Source organism: Grus americana, chromosome 24 (genome assembly GCF_028858705.1).
Source record: "Grus americana isolate bGruAme1 chromosome 24, bGruAme1.mat, whole genome shotgun sequence".
In the NCBI taxonomy this organism is placed as follows: domain Eukaryota; kingdom Metazoa; phylum Chordata; class Aves; order Gruiformes; family Gruidae; genus Grus; species Grus americana.
Window position 1 is genome coordinate 3795625 of NC_072875.1, and position 16481 is coordinate 3812105.

General features: G+C 40.3%; 1 long non-coding RNA gene across 1 annotated transcript in view; it reads right to left on the reverse strand.

Moving 5' to 3' along the window:
• LOC129196102 (uncharacterized) overlaps positions 1-15943 on the reverse strand; it is a 110878-nt gene extending 94935 nt beyond the window's left edge. The window contains exons 1-2 of the long non-coding RNA XR_008574056.1: positions 15760-15943; positions 15405-15653 (exon numbers count right to left, since the gene is read on the reverse strand). This is a non-coding gene — a long non-coding RNA (uncharacterized LOC129196102). The remainder of the gene's footprint in view (positions 1-15404; positions 15654-15759) is intronic.
• Positions 15944-16481: the final 538 nt, after the last annotated feature.

Genomic DNA, 16481 nt, shown 5'->3' on the forward strand with positions numbered 1-16481 from the left:
CGAGTTACTTACAGGGAGGATTTTTGACATCAGAGACCCCAGAAACGTAGCGGAGAATTACTGTCCTTTAACATGCTTACAGCTAAAGCATTGGCTTCCATTCAACTAATAGAAACGTTAGTGCTTAGAGCCTGCATGCCTTGCATTCTTGCAGTAATACAATTCTATATTAAAATCTATTCCAGTTGCTTGATTTATGAAAATTGTTAAAATGTGCCGCATTCGTACCAAGCTTATTGGATCAAAAGAAAGAAAAAAAGAGAATCAATTTTTAATCAGAAAGAGAAAGTGAGAGAGAGCATGCTGTTGTCCCTATCTAATATGTGAAGCTTTAGTCCTTATAAAAGTTGCCTGTATGCAAAATGTGACAATTTTATTTCAGGAGGTGACGATGTTTTAAGAATTTGTTGCAACTTGTGGACAAAGTCGTGGTTGATTTGCTCTCCAACATTCCTTGGATTTTGTAATATGTCAATACATCATGTTAATGCAAGTTTTTAAAAAAGGAGAAGAGAAAGAAAAAGCTCCCCTCCTTTTTAAGTATGAGTAATCTATCCAAATCCTACTGAGACACACAAAGAAACGCCGGCAATTTTCCCTTTCATAAAATGCGGACTTTCTTTAAATACTTCCTCCCTACATTTTCAAAGCACAGTTGTATGAAATGAAGGGGAAATGACACCCTTACCCATTGAAAAGGAGATTATGTAAAACTGGTTGGAGAAGCCAGCCGTGTTAATGCAAATACAAGTATGATCTTATTCATAAGTTGCTATTGTGCTAGGAGAACATGCGTTTCCTAGCTGCGTCTACCTAAAACTCTGTGCGAGGAGAAAAACATTTTTTTTTTTTTTTTCAGGATACGTTACCCTGTTTTGCAAATAAATATGAAACCCAAAAGATCACTTTAAAGAAGTGAAGGGTTTGGTTGTCCATTGTGTTGAGCACTCGATTCCACTCGAAGTTAATGAGAGCAGTCAGCAGCCTTGACAATAAGACACTACAAGGATTTTGCATGCCCCAAGGTGCTGGAGACACTCCACGAGGAGCCAGGACTCAGCTCCTTTTCCACTCGTGGCCAAAGTTTTCATTGTGCCGACAGCAACCGCCTGTTGTTTCTGAAGTAGCAACTGGGGACAGTTTGTACCTAATTAGTATTTTACAAAGTCAAACCCCTAACTCTGCCTCTGCAATGGCCTCTGCTACTGATTGCATTAGACATAGCCCCTCATTCTGCCAACTACTCAAACACATCCTTCAAGCTGGAAGAATACAAGCAAGTCATTCCCATCCCTTTCCAACATCCTCAATTTGAGTACGTGCTGCAGTGGTGACTTATTCCCCATTGGTACCATTTGAAAGGAGATTAGCTTCGGTCCTAGGCCTGAAACTGTGGGATCAAAGAACAAGATCACTCCAGACTGCATTTGAGCTGTAGACCAAGTGATGTCTCAGAGGAAAACAGATCAGAAAGAAAAGCTACTGTTGCAAAACTCCCAAGTCCAATCGAAACCTAGCTCACAGAATAGACTCAAGTTGAAAAAAATGAAGAGGTGGGTATGTGAATTCGTCCTTTTGCTAAGAAATAGAAGAATATCGCACATGTCTTAGCATGGTCTACATGAAAAAAAGGAGAAGGGATGCCCTCAGCCACTGAAAAAGAAGATTACATATAATGTGGCTGGAGAAGCCAGCTGCATTAGTGCAAGCAGAAGTATAACCTTATTCCTGCGTCGCTTTGTGATGGAGGTACATGTCCCGGCATCCTCTAATTGCATGTGAATGAGGAAAGTCATTCTTGGTATATTTTTGAAGTGACTTTACAGTGGAGTTGATCCTCTTTCTTCTGGCTACCACTTTTTAATTTTCTTGACTTTCCATGGAAACTCTTTGGTAGCATGAGGAAGCCCGAGGCCCTGGATATGTGTATTTAACTTTTGATAGGTAGAGAAGGTCTAATTAATCTTCATTATGTGGAGTCTTTTGAAATAGATGCCTATATTGAGTGCCCTTCCTGTTTAGCTCCGGTCCAGATGAGTTTCTGGCTCACTCCGTAGGACCCTGGGGTCTTATCATACGAAAGGCTGTTCAGCATTCGATGAGGAAATGATTATACAGTCTTCCTACCCTTTTCTACTTACACATATGACAGCTGTTACCAGTCAAAACTGTCTTTTGTTTGTTTGCTAGCTAAAAGGTAGCCTAATGGCCAGCCTAAACCAAAAGTCTTCTGTTAATCTTTAGGAATAAGTACTTCTTCAAAGGAGAGAGGTTTGATTCCCCAAAAACATCTTTTTCTGCAACAGAGATAGTTTCCTTATTTTAACGGGTAGTACCAGGTCCTTTAATAGAAAAATCTGCCCATTTTAAATTCCTGGGGTTTTGTGTTTTGTTGCTTGGGTTTGGGTTTTTTTCTTAAGCAATGCCTCAAAAAATTTTAACAGGAATTTACTGTTTGCATTACAGCAAAATTCATGAATCTAAGTTAGCTTTAAGAATAGGGTCTGAGACGCAAATTTTTTCAAGCTAAATAAAAGAAGCCAAAAATTATTCTAAGATATAATTTAGTAACGTCAGTGCAAAGACCTTCAGAGTTTGGCTTCATCAGTTGGAGGCCATTTGGAGATATTTGCCAGGGAAAATCCTGCATCGCTGAGATACCTAAAGGCCTCAGCAAGTGACAGAATGTACGGGTAAAGCGGGGGGGAGGGAGAAAAACAAACAAAACCCCCAAAACAAACCACAAAACCAACAATGCTGTGATTGAAGATCTGGCTTCTTGGAGATGCATGGGACTTCATAAATCGCTACAAGGATTCAATTACTTTGCTTTTTAGATCAATTTCCACTGGGTAGAAGCACATTAGATCATTGTCCACAATCTTTATCTGAAGGGTCATATTTCCAAGTGTTTATCTAATGCTCGGACTGTAACATGACATGCATCCAACTCCCAAAAAAGAGGTGGTGTGCGGAGAAGCTTACTAAATTTAGGGATTTCCTCTTTTTATTTACTATTTTGACAGAATCAGGGAAAGAAAGTTAACTTCCTCTCCTCCTCCCACCCAGTTTATTCTTTAATCTATCAAAAGAATTATTAAATCTTTTAAGAGATCAAACACTCAGATTCTTCACAAAGGTTGTCACAATGAATTCATTTGCAGAGCTTTCATCCCTCCTTCCCCACTGTGCTGAAATAATGTTGACTATTTTTCGCTGTCTTGCTTGCTTGCTGTAAAGATCCAGTTGCAAAGGTTGTTGCAAGGACTCGATCTCCCACTCTTTTCCCACCTGGCACCAATATATCCTAGAAAGTAAAAACGCAGGCGTTGATACCTTACTGTTGCTACGTTGTCCAAAAATGATCTCATAAAAGAAGTTGTTCAAAAGGTGGTTTATGATACTGCAGAGCAGAGAAAAAAGGAACAGCAGCAGCAAGGGTGATCCCCAAAAATTCCATTCTGTAAGAGTGCTACTTCTGGTTTAAGACAGCAGATCTTTTCTATTGTTTGGTAGTCTGACTAGCACCAATCAACGCTATATAGAACACCAAATTTCTGTGGCTTAATTAGGAGAGCTTGAAACTAACAAAACCACACACCATAGAAGTAATACATGCAGAAACTCATCAACAAAATACGGCGTTCTACTCAGTTTCTTATTGAACCAGAGAGTCTTTCCCCCCCGGAACTTGTAAAGCAAAGAAGGAATGTTTTAGATGCAGGATGTTCATTATCTTAAAGACTGGTCATCTTCAAATTAGAGGGATTTTTAAATAAACTATATGTTTTCTACAAAAACAACAAAAAGATATTCTTGAGTTTCAAAATTCTTCCTGAGTTTTGCTCCATGTCAAATGAATCCTACCAGAGCAGCAAATTATTTTTTTAATTAATTGTTTTGCCTTTTAATGGGCTGTGGAGTTGCAGTGGGAGTAAAGCCAGAACAGTTGCGTAGTCCGGTTTGCCAAATCTACCGCCTAACGGGTCACATTGCCCCCATGGCATTGCGTGTGCACTATGATTAAGAGCAGCCAGGACGAACACAGTAAGAGGAGCAGAGGAGGAATGCAGGAGAGCGTGATGCTAGTGATAAAGGAGAGGTACAGATTGTTTAGTCTCTCACTTCATAAATCCACCTCTTACTGATTACAAAACACAATTTTTAAAGGACTCAAAGAAGGGATAATAATTCTGTTTTGAAAACCCTGCTCTTTGATCTAAGAGCATCAAAACTCTTTTCAAGGTGAGTCCTAAACTTCTTGCATGACATAGGGAACTATCTTGAGACTGCATTTCGGACCAATAGCTTGGGACCACAGTGTTATGTGGAATAACTAAAGATGCAGAGAAAACCACATAATGTAATGGGGAATGCGTAGAATAACAACATTATAAAATGGGGTTTTCTAATTGTCATAGACATCTAACTCCCATTAATTCCTTTCTGACTATCAGCTCCCTAGCTGTAAGAAGAGAAGTAACCAACATATATGACTTCAGTCCTTAAGTGTTCACAGATTTGAAGTCACCCACATTCTGGTTACCGAGGGAAGACGTTTTCACAATCCCATCACAGATGACGTTCTAGACTCTCAAAATAAGACAACAAATGCACACCTCCGAAGCATAATTGAGAAAAACAGGACCCCTCCAGGCTAAATGAGAAAACAAACCCTTGTAAGTTTGGAATGGAGTTGTTTCACAATTGCTGGAGCTAGCGATAGTTATACAAGCCCATCGCTTTCCCAAAAGCACTCAAAGCTTTTGGGGAAAACCAAGTAACTTCTTTCCCAGATAAAAAGTACGGCAAGGCAAGGAGATTGAAATATCCATCAGTTTCTTAATAGGTGAGAAGAAGGGGATCCAATCCCCAGAAGTACTGTTGAAGAAGCTGGATCTCACAAGGCTTTTGCCTCATGCTTGCAGTTCATTGCATAACCTCACCCCCCCAAAACAAACCCTAACATATATTGTTTCAGTTTGCAAAACAGACATTGCCTCCTTAGAAAGGCATCATATGTGGGGTTTTTTATTACCAATGAGCAAATTTAACTATGCCTGTTCAGTAGACCAAAGTATTACGAATTCCAAATTACCACCAAGTCAGGGTCCAGTGCAGCACCGTAATGAAAAAGGTATCGTATCTGACCTGTGCATTAATTAAGTGAGTTTTCCCACATGGTGAGCTTTTCATCTTTATAAACACAAATGAGAAACCTTACGAATGGCTTCTGCGATATAACAGGAATTCTATAGATCTTCCCCTTTCCCCCAAATTACAGAAAAGTTCTGATTTTCATTGGGAATAATCACTTGTCTAAGGAGCTACCCATTTTATGTAATTTAATACAATCAAAGTCTTGCTATAGATTTCTAGAATATAGCTAAAAAAATCCAAGGAAAAAACCCAACACCTTATTGTCTAATAAGCACTCTAGGTTCACCAATAAATTCTTCCATTACTGGCTTTATTATTGTTAAATTTCATGGAAGCATTCCGTAGGGGTCTTGATTTCATGTGTGTCTGCACCCAGAAAACATTGATTATATCATAACCACAGGCTTTGTTTTCTAAAAGGTTAATTTGCTCAAGGACTCCTCAATAGGTGGGCACCGGAGAAATGTGAGCAAGTATGCTTTCTACTGTACCTCTGTGGAGAGATTAAGGTTCAAGCTCATTTGTTTCTAAATCTTTCTTGACAACAGCTCTGTGGATAGTGAAGAACAGAGTTGTTCTGCTCTGGATGAGAGTCAACAGCTCATACGAAATCCTAGAGTCACAGAAACGCTTCTTAGGAACCAATCTTGTTTAGCTGGTTAGAGAAATAAGGTCTAAGTCAACTTATTCTGTCAAAATTTAGAACGTAACAGATCACAGTTGCAAATTCTTTACTGATTTTCTATGAGGCACAGTGCAGAGGGATCATAAAAATCAACAAGATGATATCTCAGCTCACAGACAGACCTGCCATTGACCAGTGTTGAAAATTTAACTTATTGCCACCTCTCGCTCTTTTGCCCAAAGTCCGGGACTCTGTTTTCCCTGTCCCATAGTTGGATGTGCCTATATTTTGGCTGCTATTGCTTTGTTATTTGCTGCTCCCAGCAGCTGTAGACAACTATTTCCTCCATACCATCTGTCCATCCTGGATTGCTTTACTCTCTCATGCTGTGCTCTAAAAAAGATCTCATGGAAAGCTAGGGTAAATTAGCATATGCAGTGCATTTACCTTTGGAGGACAGACCGGTTCCTAGTTCTGTCCATGCAGGTCAATTCATGCCAATATTCAAAAGTTTCTGGAGCCACCCTATTTTCTACAATCCTCCTTCACCTGACCGTACCCAGGCTTTTGCAGTCTCGTGTACTCAAGTATCTCAAATCTAATCACCAAGGTGATCTTAATAGGTTGCCACAGACACATAACCTCCGTATTCTTACTGAGGTCCTTGATGGCCAGCATTGTGCTGCAAAGCAGATGATAGACTGCTGTGTTCCTTCCAGTCCTGCTTTGTCATCAACATCTGTCTGCTTCACTGGCATTCAAATTTGCATTCGTCTTTCATACCCTAAATAATCTTTTATTGCATTTTCACTTAAGCTGGCAGAGAAAAAAATCACCAAGGACAATAGGTGAATTATAACATTGTGATGTCATACCAACGTGTCATATTTCTTTGACTTATCAGTACTGAATATTGAAAGAGATAAGTGATCTAAAGCATGAAGAAAATGAAACAATCAAACATGGCAAGAAAAAAAATGGAGAAAAGGGTAATGTCAGTGTTTCAAGGAAAAAGAAAACAACTAAACACTCTGCTTTTGACAAAGTCTGGTTAAATACATAAAATTACACTAGCTAGCAAAACATTTTTTAATAAAAATTCTCAAATGTTAGCATCAAGTGAAATTCCTTCTTGGCGTGTAAGCTCCGTAATGCCTTTAGAAGTTTACTTGACTTACACGTACTGCGTTTCTGCAAAGGGAAAAATTTCCGACACCGTGGTTGCCAGTGAAAGATCTCTACATTTGAGATGTACCTGATCCAGGAAATAAGTCATCCTTTTAAAGAACAATGAGAAGTTTTTCCATCTGTCCTTTGAAGCTGAGCAGAGGTATCTCTCCCCACGGTATCAGTAAGGATCTTTATAATTTTACACATGCACCTAATACTAATTTTGGGAGCTGGAAGAGCTGAAGTGCATCGCAAGGCAGCAGAATTCTAGGGAATTCCGAGTTCAACTGCAAATTCACCCTAGCAGAGTCACAGGCCAGAGACAGTAGCCATGGGAATGATTTATCTTACTTAAAGTTAAGCACATCCTAAAACATTTCCAGGATTTGGGACCTTAATATAAAGCAACTGCAGGCACCCAGCAAATTGGATGCGATGCTATAGAACTATAATGTCAGGTTACAATTCCTATCCATTTAAGGGCTGGTTCCAATTTTGTTGCATTAATTTTAGCTTTTTTACCTTTTTTTTTTTTTCTTTTCCCCCTCTAATCCTGGTGCTGTAATGAGGCTGGAACAGTATGTTTATGTATTATATAATATATGTTGATATTTGAGGCCCCATACATCATCTAGACAGCATTACGGTTAATAAAGTGACTGCAAAAGAGGAAAAAAAGGAAAGTGACAGGACTTTAAATGACTAAAATAAACCCAGATCACGTGACGGACGTAGGAAATCATATTGTCATTGCTGGGTTCAATCCTCAGTTCCCTTAAAAGAGTGATTTTGCTATTGACTTAACGAACGGTGGAATTAAGGCTCAGAGCTTGCTCCCTTCTCCTTGCCAGCGGGAAAAGTTATTTGTTCTATATCCTGTTGCCCTTCCCACGCGCAGACGGCAGCTGTAAACCTGATGCCACGAAATCCAGGCCAGTGTCCCGCCTCCCCCACAACTCACTTCAATGAAGCCAAGATTTCACTCAACATATGGTCTAGAATTTACTCCCATAAATCATTTTGACTGTCAACTCCTTCAGCAGATTGGGTCAGACCCAGTGAAGACTTAGGGGATCTTCAGGTACCAAAATCTCTAACAGGGATCCAAAATTGCCTTGAGTAGTAGCCAGCTATTCCCGGGGAGGAGCCTGAATCCCCCTTTTTCTATCTGAACTGTCCCGTATTTCAGTTCTGCAGCGAGCCAGCATCCAGAATTGACTCAAACAGGTCCAACAAGCTCAAGATCTATTATAGGATCCAGAAACTAGAAGCATTGATACTGACTTGCCTGGATGTGCTCAGATTGTACCAATTCTACAGTAATTGGCTAGGCTGCTCACAAAAAAAAAAAAAAAAAAAAAAAGATATAGCTACTCTTTTTTTTTGAAAAAACAGCTACCAGAGAGGTGGGTAGTGACACCTACATTTTATGCAGTGACACAGTGAATAAAGCATTCATCCAGAAGTTCATTCTGATCTGTCTTCAGCCTTAAAAAGGGTTTAAACAACTCCAGAGCCTTTCCAGGAAAGCCCATCCACGCTGTAGGTGCAGCAGCGGTTTTAGGAACGAAGGAAAGCAAGAGCAAGTTCAGGAGGAGCAGAACAAGTGGTTAGTGAGCACAACGGGGAAGGAGGAGCAACCCCGGGCACTGGTCCCTGCTTTCTGGGTGTTTATTCATGGGCTGCTTAATGTAAAATGCATAAGCTGTCCTGAATCCATGCATTTATTGTTAATGGCACTTGAAGTCAAAAGCATACTGATTCATTTACTGGGGAATAATCATTTACCATATTAGCTAATCTATTTATCAATATAAAGTCAATTATTATGAAGCATCAGGAGTGGCTAGTAATTATGCAATGTAAACATAAAGGATGGAATCAGTAAGTAATTATATTTATTCATAATCTGAAATATTGAAAAATATTTTTCAAAAAGCTGCATAATGCAAAGTCCACCTTAAAGAAACAGGAACATAGTACTCTCCAAATGAAGATTTTGTGATAGAGACATTTTACGTGGTCAGTATTTTTAACCATTAAAATATTTATATTTTTGACAAATTTCTGGAATGTTACTGTATGTATAAGCCACGTAAAACAGATGAAGTACTTATGTCAAGTAGGATGAGTTGTAGCCAGGATTCTAAGTATCAGACAGTCTATAGTTTGCATCCTCCTGACGTGTACTTTAGCGGGTCCACTGAATTCAACAGGGCTATTCGCGTGTATCAAGGTTTTCATATGCATATCTACAAGGATGACCAAGCAAAAAGCATGTATAGAGCCAGAGATCCAAACACCAAAATAATGCATCAGTAGGCTAGAAATTCACGATGAGCTTGTCAAAGACATAAGTTATAACAGCCGTTGTCCAAGTAAACAAGTAGAATAAATCTAATCTGTTTTAATGATTCTTTTGGATTCAATAATTTCATGTATTAGTAACCTGGGGAAAAGTTCTGCTGTGAAAATATTTTTGACTGTATTGCAAAAATTATAGCCACCATAATTGCTACAGCCTCTCAGAGGCCCCCCTCTAATGTCTGGCTAACACAGTATGTGAGAAAAAAGCCTTAAGTACATAAGGTAATCTCATCTCCCACTTCCACATTTGTTTATAAGCACCCAATCAACCAAACTGAGCAGTGTTGTGGGTTTTCAACATCTGAGTCTGATCAGTTCACTTATTAATTCAGTTCAAGGTATACCTTTCAAATTAGATTGCCATTTAACAGATGATTTACTTAAGCAATCAATATTAAAGGTTCCAAGAATTGCAATTGTCTTATTTCCAATAATTTGTAGCATCATATTGAGGTCACCTACCCCACTGCATGCTAGAATTAGGAGCTCTGCCCCAGCGAGCAAATTTATTGGTCTTAACCTTTTAAAAAGTTATCTGTACTAAGAATAGCACAACATTACTGTGCACTCAATTTTTAATGGAGTTATAACAGAAGAACCTAATCTATTCATAGTCTATATTGCTTCAGCACTCACATCCCTCTTCCCTTACCCTCTCTGCCATACATAATGTATAATTATGTGATATCGTACATCTATGGCGTACAAGAAAATATTGGCACTTATGGTCCCGCTTTAGGGACTCGGGTTGGAAGGGTTACCTAAGCTCCTTTCCCCACTAATGAATGCCCAACGCCCAGGATGCCAGGACTTCTTTATTGGCCACTTTACCAGCAAACAAAAAATATCTTTGCAGACAGCAGCAATACTCCATTTTCTCCCTTCAAGATCTAACCCCTAACAGGTATTATCTCACATATAGGACAGGGAATTGTGCATCTCCATCAAGACAATTGTCTTGAAGCGGGGGCACCCAGCTAATGGGGAGACCCTCTTGTTTCATAAAAGAGGTGTGTATACACACCGCCGAATTCAGTCTCTGCTCCAGAGTTCACTATCAAAGTATCAGCAAAGGGATAGAACAATAAATGCTGTTCATTCTGTCTTACAGATAGATAGCAGAGGCAACAGGGAAAGAGAGGCAAGTCTCAAAACTGAGTGGGTAATAGAAGTGAACCCAGGGCAAGCGAGGTGGTTTAGAGCTAACCTGAAAATTCAATTGACAAGTCTTTTACTTCTAATATTCTTGATAGGTGCAGATTGGTACTATTCTACACACAAGTATTTATTTAATATACACGTATAAACTCAAAGTCTACAAGGCTAAGAAAATTCATTATTCATTATGCTTATTCTGGACGTGAAGCTCTACAGACTGGCCCATCAGTTACTAATGCAGTTATGAAATAAACAATTTGGCAGCCTTCTAGGTCAAGTTCACGTCCTGTAGCATGAAGGTATGCATCAGTCTCCAAACTGGAGCACACACGCTCATTTATTGTCGCATCTCTGGATATTCCTCCAAATGACACATTTTATCTTGAAGTCATCTAAGCCCTCAGCTTTGCTGAATGGCACGTGGCAATGAATTTCACTGATTTGGCTTGGTGGGAATTCTATTTACTTTAGTCAGTTTGGGACAAATCATAACCCGCTAGTTCTTGAATAACACGAGGATCTTACACTGTTGCGTTGTTACTGTTGTTCTTCCCTCCTGGGTTTTTATTTGAAATGAACCAAACTCCTAGTTACCACCGCGCAGGGTACAACACTAGTACGGACCAGCACTTCATGCACTAGGGAAACCCGAGCAAGGGGAAGCTTTAGCGCACAGTTCTTAAATCCCTCCGTCCTCCTTTTAAAAAAAGGTATCGAACTTAGTAAAACCTTGAAACGAAATATTTGCTCTTTAGTTTTACGTTCACGTATAACATTGCCGCACTCCGGCATCGATGGCTCAACGTCATCCAGAGGTAGAAAGGGGCGAATTTCACAACAGGCAGAGAAGTCACCTCAACGCATCTTTCAAATTGCTGTAGGAATTAACGAGCGGCTCCTGTTAACCCTCAAACCAAAATGTCACCGCAGTAAATTTCTAGCAATATCAGAACGCACCAGGGGGCACAAAAGGATGAGTCTCTTTTGCCTACAAGCTTTAATTTCATTATTTTTAACTCTGTCATTTCCAATGGTCTCTCAACAGGAAAGTGAAACAGGAATCAGAAGCCGAGATGCTTTGCAAACTGTGCAAGAAAAGAGACTTTCTCCCTCACTTCTTCCCCTAATCCTTGTCACCCTCCCAGCAGGGGTTATCTGAAACGATACTGTGCGGTGGTCTCATCAAAAGACAAAAGTAGCAGAAGATGCTGAAAATCACAACTCGCTCCCTCCTCCACCCCCCCCCCCCCCGCATTCACTGAAAGAAGGGGAAGTGGTGGGGTTAAGAAAATAAAGTTCTCTCCCAGTAACACAGCCACATAATGAATACAGCATTATTATGCAGAAACCCTCTTGAGATATCGGCCTAAAAAATTCCACTGAAAAAGGAAACACCTGTTGAAATATTAACTAGGACAAAGTCAAGCAAGGAGAAAGAGGATAGGTGGCCAAGAGGTTGGAAAATCCAAGAGGAAACGTTGAAGGGATTTTTCTTTATTTTTTTAAAAGTGTGACATTCCTAATATTTGAGTTCCATAACCAGCAAACTGCATTTTCTTCGTGCAAGTATCTGGAGGTAATGGAAAAGATAAAAGAAAGCCAACATTAGGTAAACGATCTACGTTTCTAAGAGCAGAGCTACTTTGGACATCCTTACACGGTACAGCCTACAGTCAGGCACCTACAGGAGCAAATGGATTCTGGGTATTGGAAACTATTTGTAGCTCCTATTTCATACGGAATATTTATTCTTTTTTTTTTTTAAATAAAAATCTCAAAATCATTAGCAATTCTATTTTGACCATGGGTTGTCTTCTATTAAGCTGAACTCCTCACCCTGTTTTACAGGTTTGCAAAGATCTAATATACTGCAATAATAAATGAATATACTGTAATAATAAATTCCCCAACGCCCTGCCTGGGAGACTGAGGCACAGGACGAGGTCTCCTCACAGGTGAGCGAGACCAGGGAGCTCTGCATGGCTCTGAGCAACTAGAACTTCACTGCGAAAGACTCTGACAGGGAAAAGAGACTTGACAAAGACATCTAAAGACCATGACAGTTGTGATCCCAAGGCTGCACCCAGTACATCAAAAAGAAGTATACCGTGACCCTCTGCTATACTTCCCAGTGCCAGCTATTCCCCATTTAGTTTTTCCCAAGATGAGTGGAGAAAGGAGACCGAAGTTCACCCGTTTTGCAGCGTTTGCTGCCTAACTGGAAGATGTATCATCAGCCAGACCCTATCTTCAATTGAATATCCAATTCAGATTGAATTCAGCAGGACTTAGCACGGGTTCGAGAGCACTATAAAGAACAGGAGCCTGCCTGCAAGAGCACTTATACTATGCTAGGAAACATGATACTTAGTTGTAGTGCACTTGTAAGCATTTTTTTTCTCCAATACTTTTATTTTAAACGGAATAACGTTTCTTTCCCTATAATACACTACAGAAGTATCTTAATCCTCTTGTAAAAGTCCCCGCAGAGCATGAAAATAATGTGTTTCAAAGGTTTAAACTTGACATATCGAGGCGGGGCTGAGGAGCCCGGTGCTTTGCAGGGCAGATACGCTTAGATATACAGCAGAGGTCTATAGCCTTCCTAGGTACCGAGAGAGAAATGCTCAGCCTCTCCACATCGCAGATACGATACCCGTTTCCAGAATCTCGTGCTTTTGAATAGGCTGGACGCGGAAAAAATTTGTGATAGATGTAAAGCGCAAAGCCGCGCTGAGACTCTTTCAGTGAGGCAGCCATTTCCCACTGCCTGCCTCAGGAAGAAGAAAGAGAAGGAAAAAAAAATAATAATAATAAAAAAAAACCCAGCCGCTTATAGGGATGTGTCTCGGCAGCTTAGCAAAAAAACACCGCAGCTTCGGAGCAGCGCTTTCAGATTAGCCCATATACCACACCCAGGATGTATGAACACTATCAAAACCTTCTCTGCAGCATATTGATTATCCAGTATAGCCTCGCTAAAGAAATAATAAATGAGCAAGCAGCCATCCTCAGACCTATTGACCGGGAGGAATAAAACCTCCAGCTTTCCTTCCTGCCTCTGCTTGCTAACGCTCTCTAAGAAAGCGGCCCCACCCTCCGCTAAGGTACTTGTATATTACAGATGGCTCAAGCTCATCCCTTTTATAACGAGCTTCAGTTTATCCTGATTACCTGGAAAGCACATCAGCCTGTCACATTCAGCCCCGTTAATCTTTAACCCTTTGCACACTGCCTCCATCCCATAATAGTGCTATGAACAAGACCGGACACCTAATTCCCTTTGAGCGTTTTTTTTATGGAAAATATCAGTGGCTACTCGCAGCATCATGCAGAAGCCTGAACTATTGGGAACAATTTCTTAATAACATGCAAGGTTGTTTCTTTACAAGAGCAGCTGCTTTCACGCTCCCAGTGAATATTTTAGCAGAAACACGCGTGTGGAGGAGACAGCAGGACCGAGCGTGACTATGGGATGATAAAGGGGAGGAAGAACCTATAGGGTACCTATAGGGAGGGCAGCCTAGACCAGAGGTTACAGCACTGCCTCAAGCATCATGAGATTCGTATTGTCCTTCGAGCCCAGCCACTGATTGTGTGTGTGTGCGTTACCTTGCTTTGCCAATGCCTCTGTTTCCCCTTCTGTGCTTTGTTCATTCAGACTATAAGTACTCCAGCAGGGACCTCCTCCCCTTATGTATTTATCAAGAATATAGCCAGAGGGGGTGGGGAAATGATCTTAGCTGCTGCCTATAGACCAGTAGTTCTTACACAAAATATCAAAAAACCACAGACAAAGTAAAATTTCATCTTATATTTATGCAAGTAATTGGATTTTTACTGTTATTTCAATTAGAGATTGTATAAAAAAAAAAAAAAAAAGAAATGTCTGTCAGGAACCACAAGTTTGGGAGATGCTATTACATGTGCAACTGCAAGAGATATATTATTGGTACCAGTAACAACAATAATAAAATTGACATGGAAGAGACATAGCGTACATCATTTATCATTTCTCACTCCTTTTATTAACAAACATTGAAAATAAAAGCAAAACACTCTTTACAGATATACTGGCACTAAAACAATCAAAGCACAAACAGTGAAAAAGCAGCATTTTTTTTCCAGCCTGGTTTCTCAGCAAAATAATACCTATTTGTTTCTCGCAGTCTGCATTCTCCTACCACTTCTCAAGTTTTAAGCTTTCCAGCTAATTTCAAATAAACCAAGAACACGCAGTAAAGGCCTGAAAGATCCTTAATTCCATGCAAATTCCAAGAAAACAGGCACCAGATAAAGGCAAGCAGCCCTATGAACACCACCACTGAGAGAAAGACTAAACGCACTCTTAATTCAACGTTAGCAAATCCAAACAGACACAGTGCTGGAAATCAGGCTCCTGCAGTCCTGCTGACCCAGAACCGCTACTATTTCCAACTAGTATGAAAAGCACAAAAGCAATACAGACTACGGTGATAATCTGGAGACAAAGGAGGGGCCTAGATCATGGAAAAGCTTCACTTTGTCTGGGAAAAGGAAGAAACTGGAAGCAACGAGAGGAAGACTTTCACTTCCCATCCACGTGAGAAACCCAGCCCAAGCATCTCCCTAGGGACTACTGCAATAAACCTTACCAAAGTGGTGCTGGTGCAATTCAGACTTAAAAAAAAAAATCAAAATAAACAACAATTGGTTGGATTCGTGCAGTTCCCAGGTGCCCCCATCTCTCCCTGAAGCTGTTTGGAGGTAAGCAGGTCCATCCTTTGATACTTAAAACGAAAGAACCTCAACTAACCCTCTGAAATCACAGAAATACGCCAGTCCACAGGTCCACTCGTATAAATCAACCTCCAGAACGTTCATTTAAACACATTTTACAATCAACACCATCAAAATTGCCTTAGAAGAAGCCATCACGTCTTACCTTGGTGCAGGGAGGACGGGCGTTGAAGTTGCACTGGCCGGTTCCTCTCCTTGAGCATCCCCATCACCTGTGCTCTGCAGCACCACACCTGCCTCCACCAGCTCCAGCTGACCTGAATGAACGAGCTCTTCAAGAAAAACAAACATTGCCATCCGAGAAACACGGCTCTCCAAAAAATGTGTTCTCCACTGGAAAGATAACTCTAACCAAAAGGGTTCGCTTCCAGGTTTTTCAGCACCTGTTTACTGGCTGAAAGAAAAAGACAGCAGGAATTTCAGCAGATGTTCAGTACTTGCTTTTGTTTAATGAAATTTCCTTTTTTCCATCCTTAGTACATCACCACACCCAAACATACCCATCACCTGTGGACTGCAGAAGGTGAAACATCTTGGGTACTTTAAATGCCACTTTAAATCCACAGCATCTCTACGAAATAGGCCTGGGAGATCACAAACTGCAAGTAGAAGCAGCATTGCAGAGAGAACTTTTGGAGACATGTCCACATATATCTGACATTTCGGCCACAAAAAGTCCAATTGTCGTCATGCTGAATAACACACAGGATCAAAAATATAAAAGGGACATGAATTAGAGTCATGTTAAAATATTGTTACTGGCGTGTAAGTGATTTTCAGTTTTAAAAACAACACTTAAATAATCTGTTTTTATAGGTTCGTTATACTGTATTTCTTACGCATCTTTCTCTGAAAGCAAATTAGAGGTGGCATTGATCACACTCTCTCCCACCGCACAAGTCAAGTGAATCTCTGTCTGTTTTCCATCAAAATGGTGCCAATTTCTTTGTGCCAATATTCTTGGGCAGGCGGCCATGTACAGTGACCTCACCGGGTTTTGACTCTTCAGATGTGCTTGAGCAATGTCCAAATGTCCTAAAAGGAGCTGCAAGAAATCCTCTCTGTTCGTGAGTACCAGCAACTTGATGACGTTCTGTGGCTCTGCGTCCTCTGGAGGATCTCAGTGTCTCTCTCACTTGTGATTTAAAAGGGGAATCTTAACTTTTTCATAGCAAAAATTTCAGCGATGGAACGCTATAACCATTGAAAATGCGCAATATGT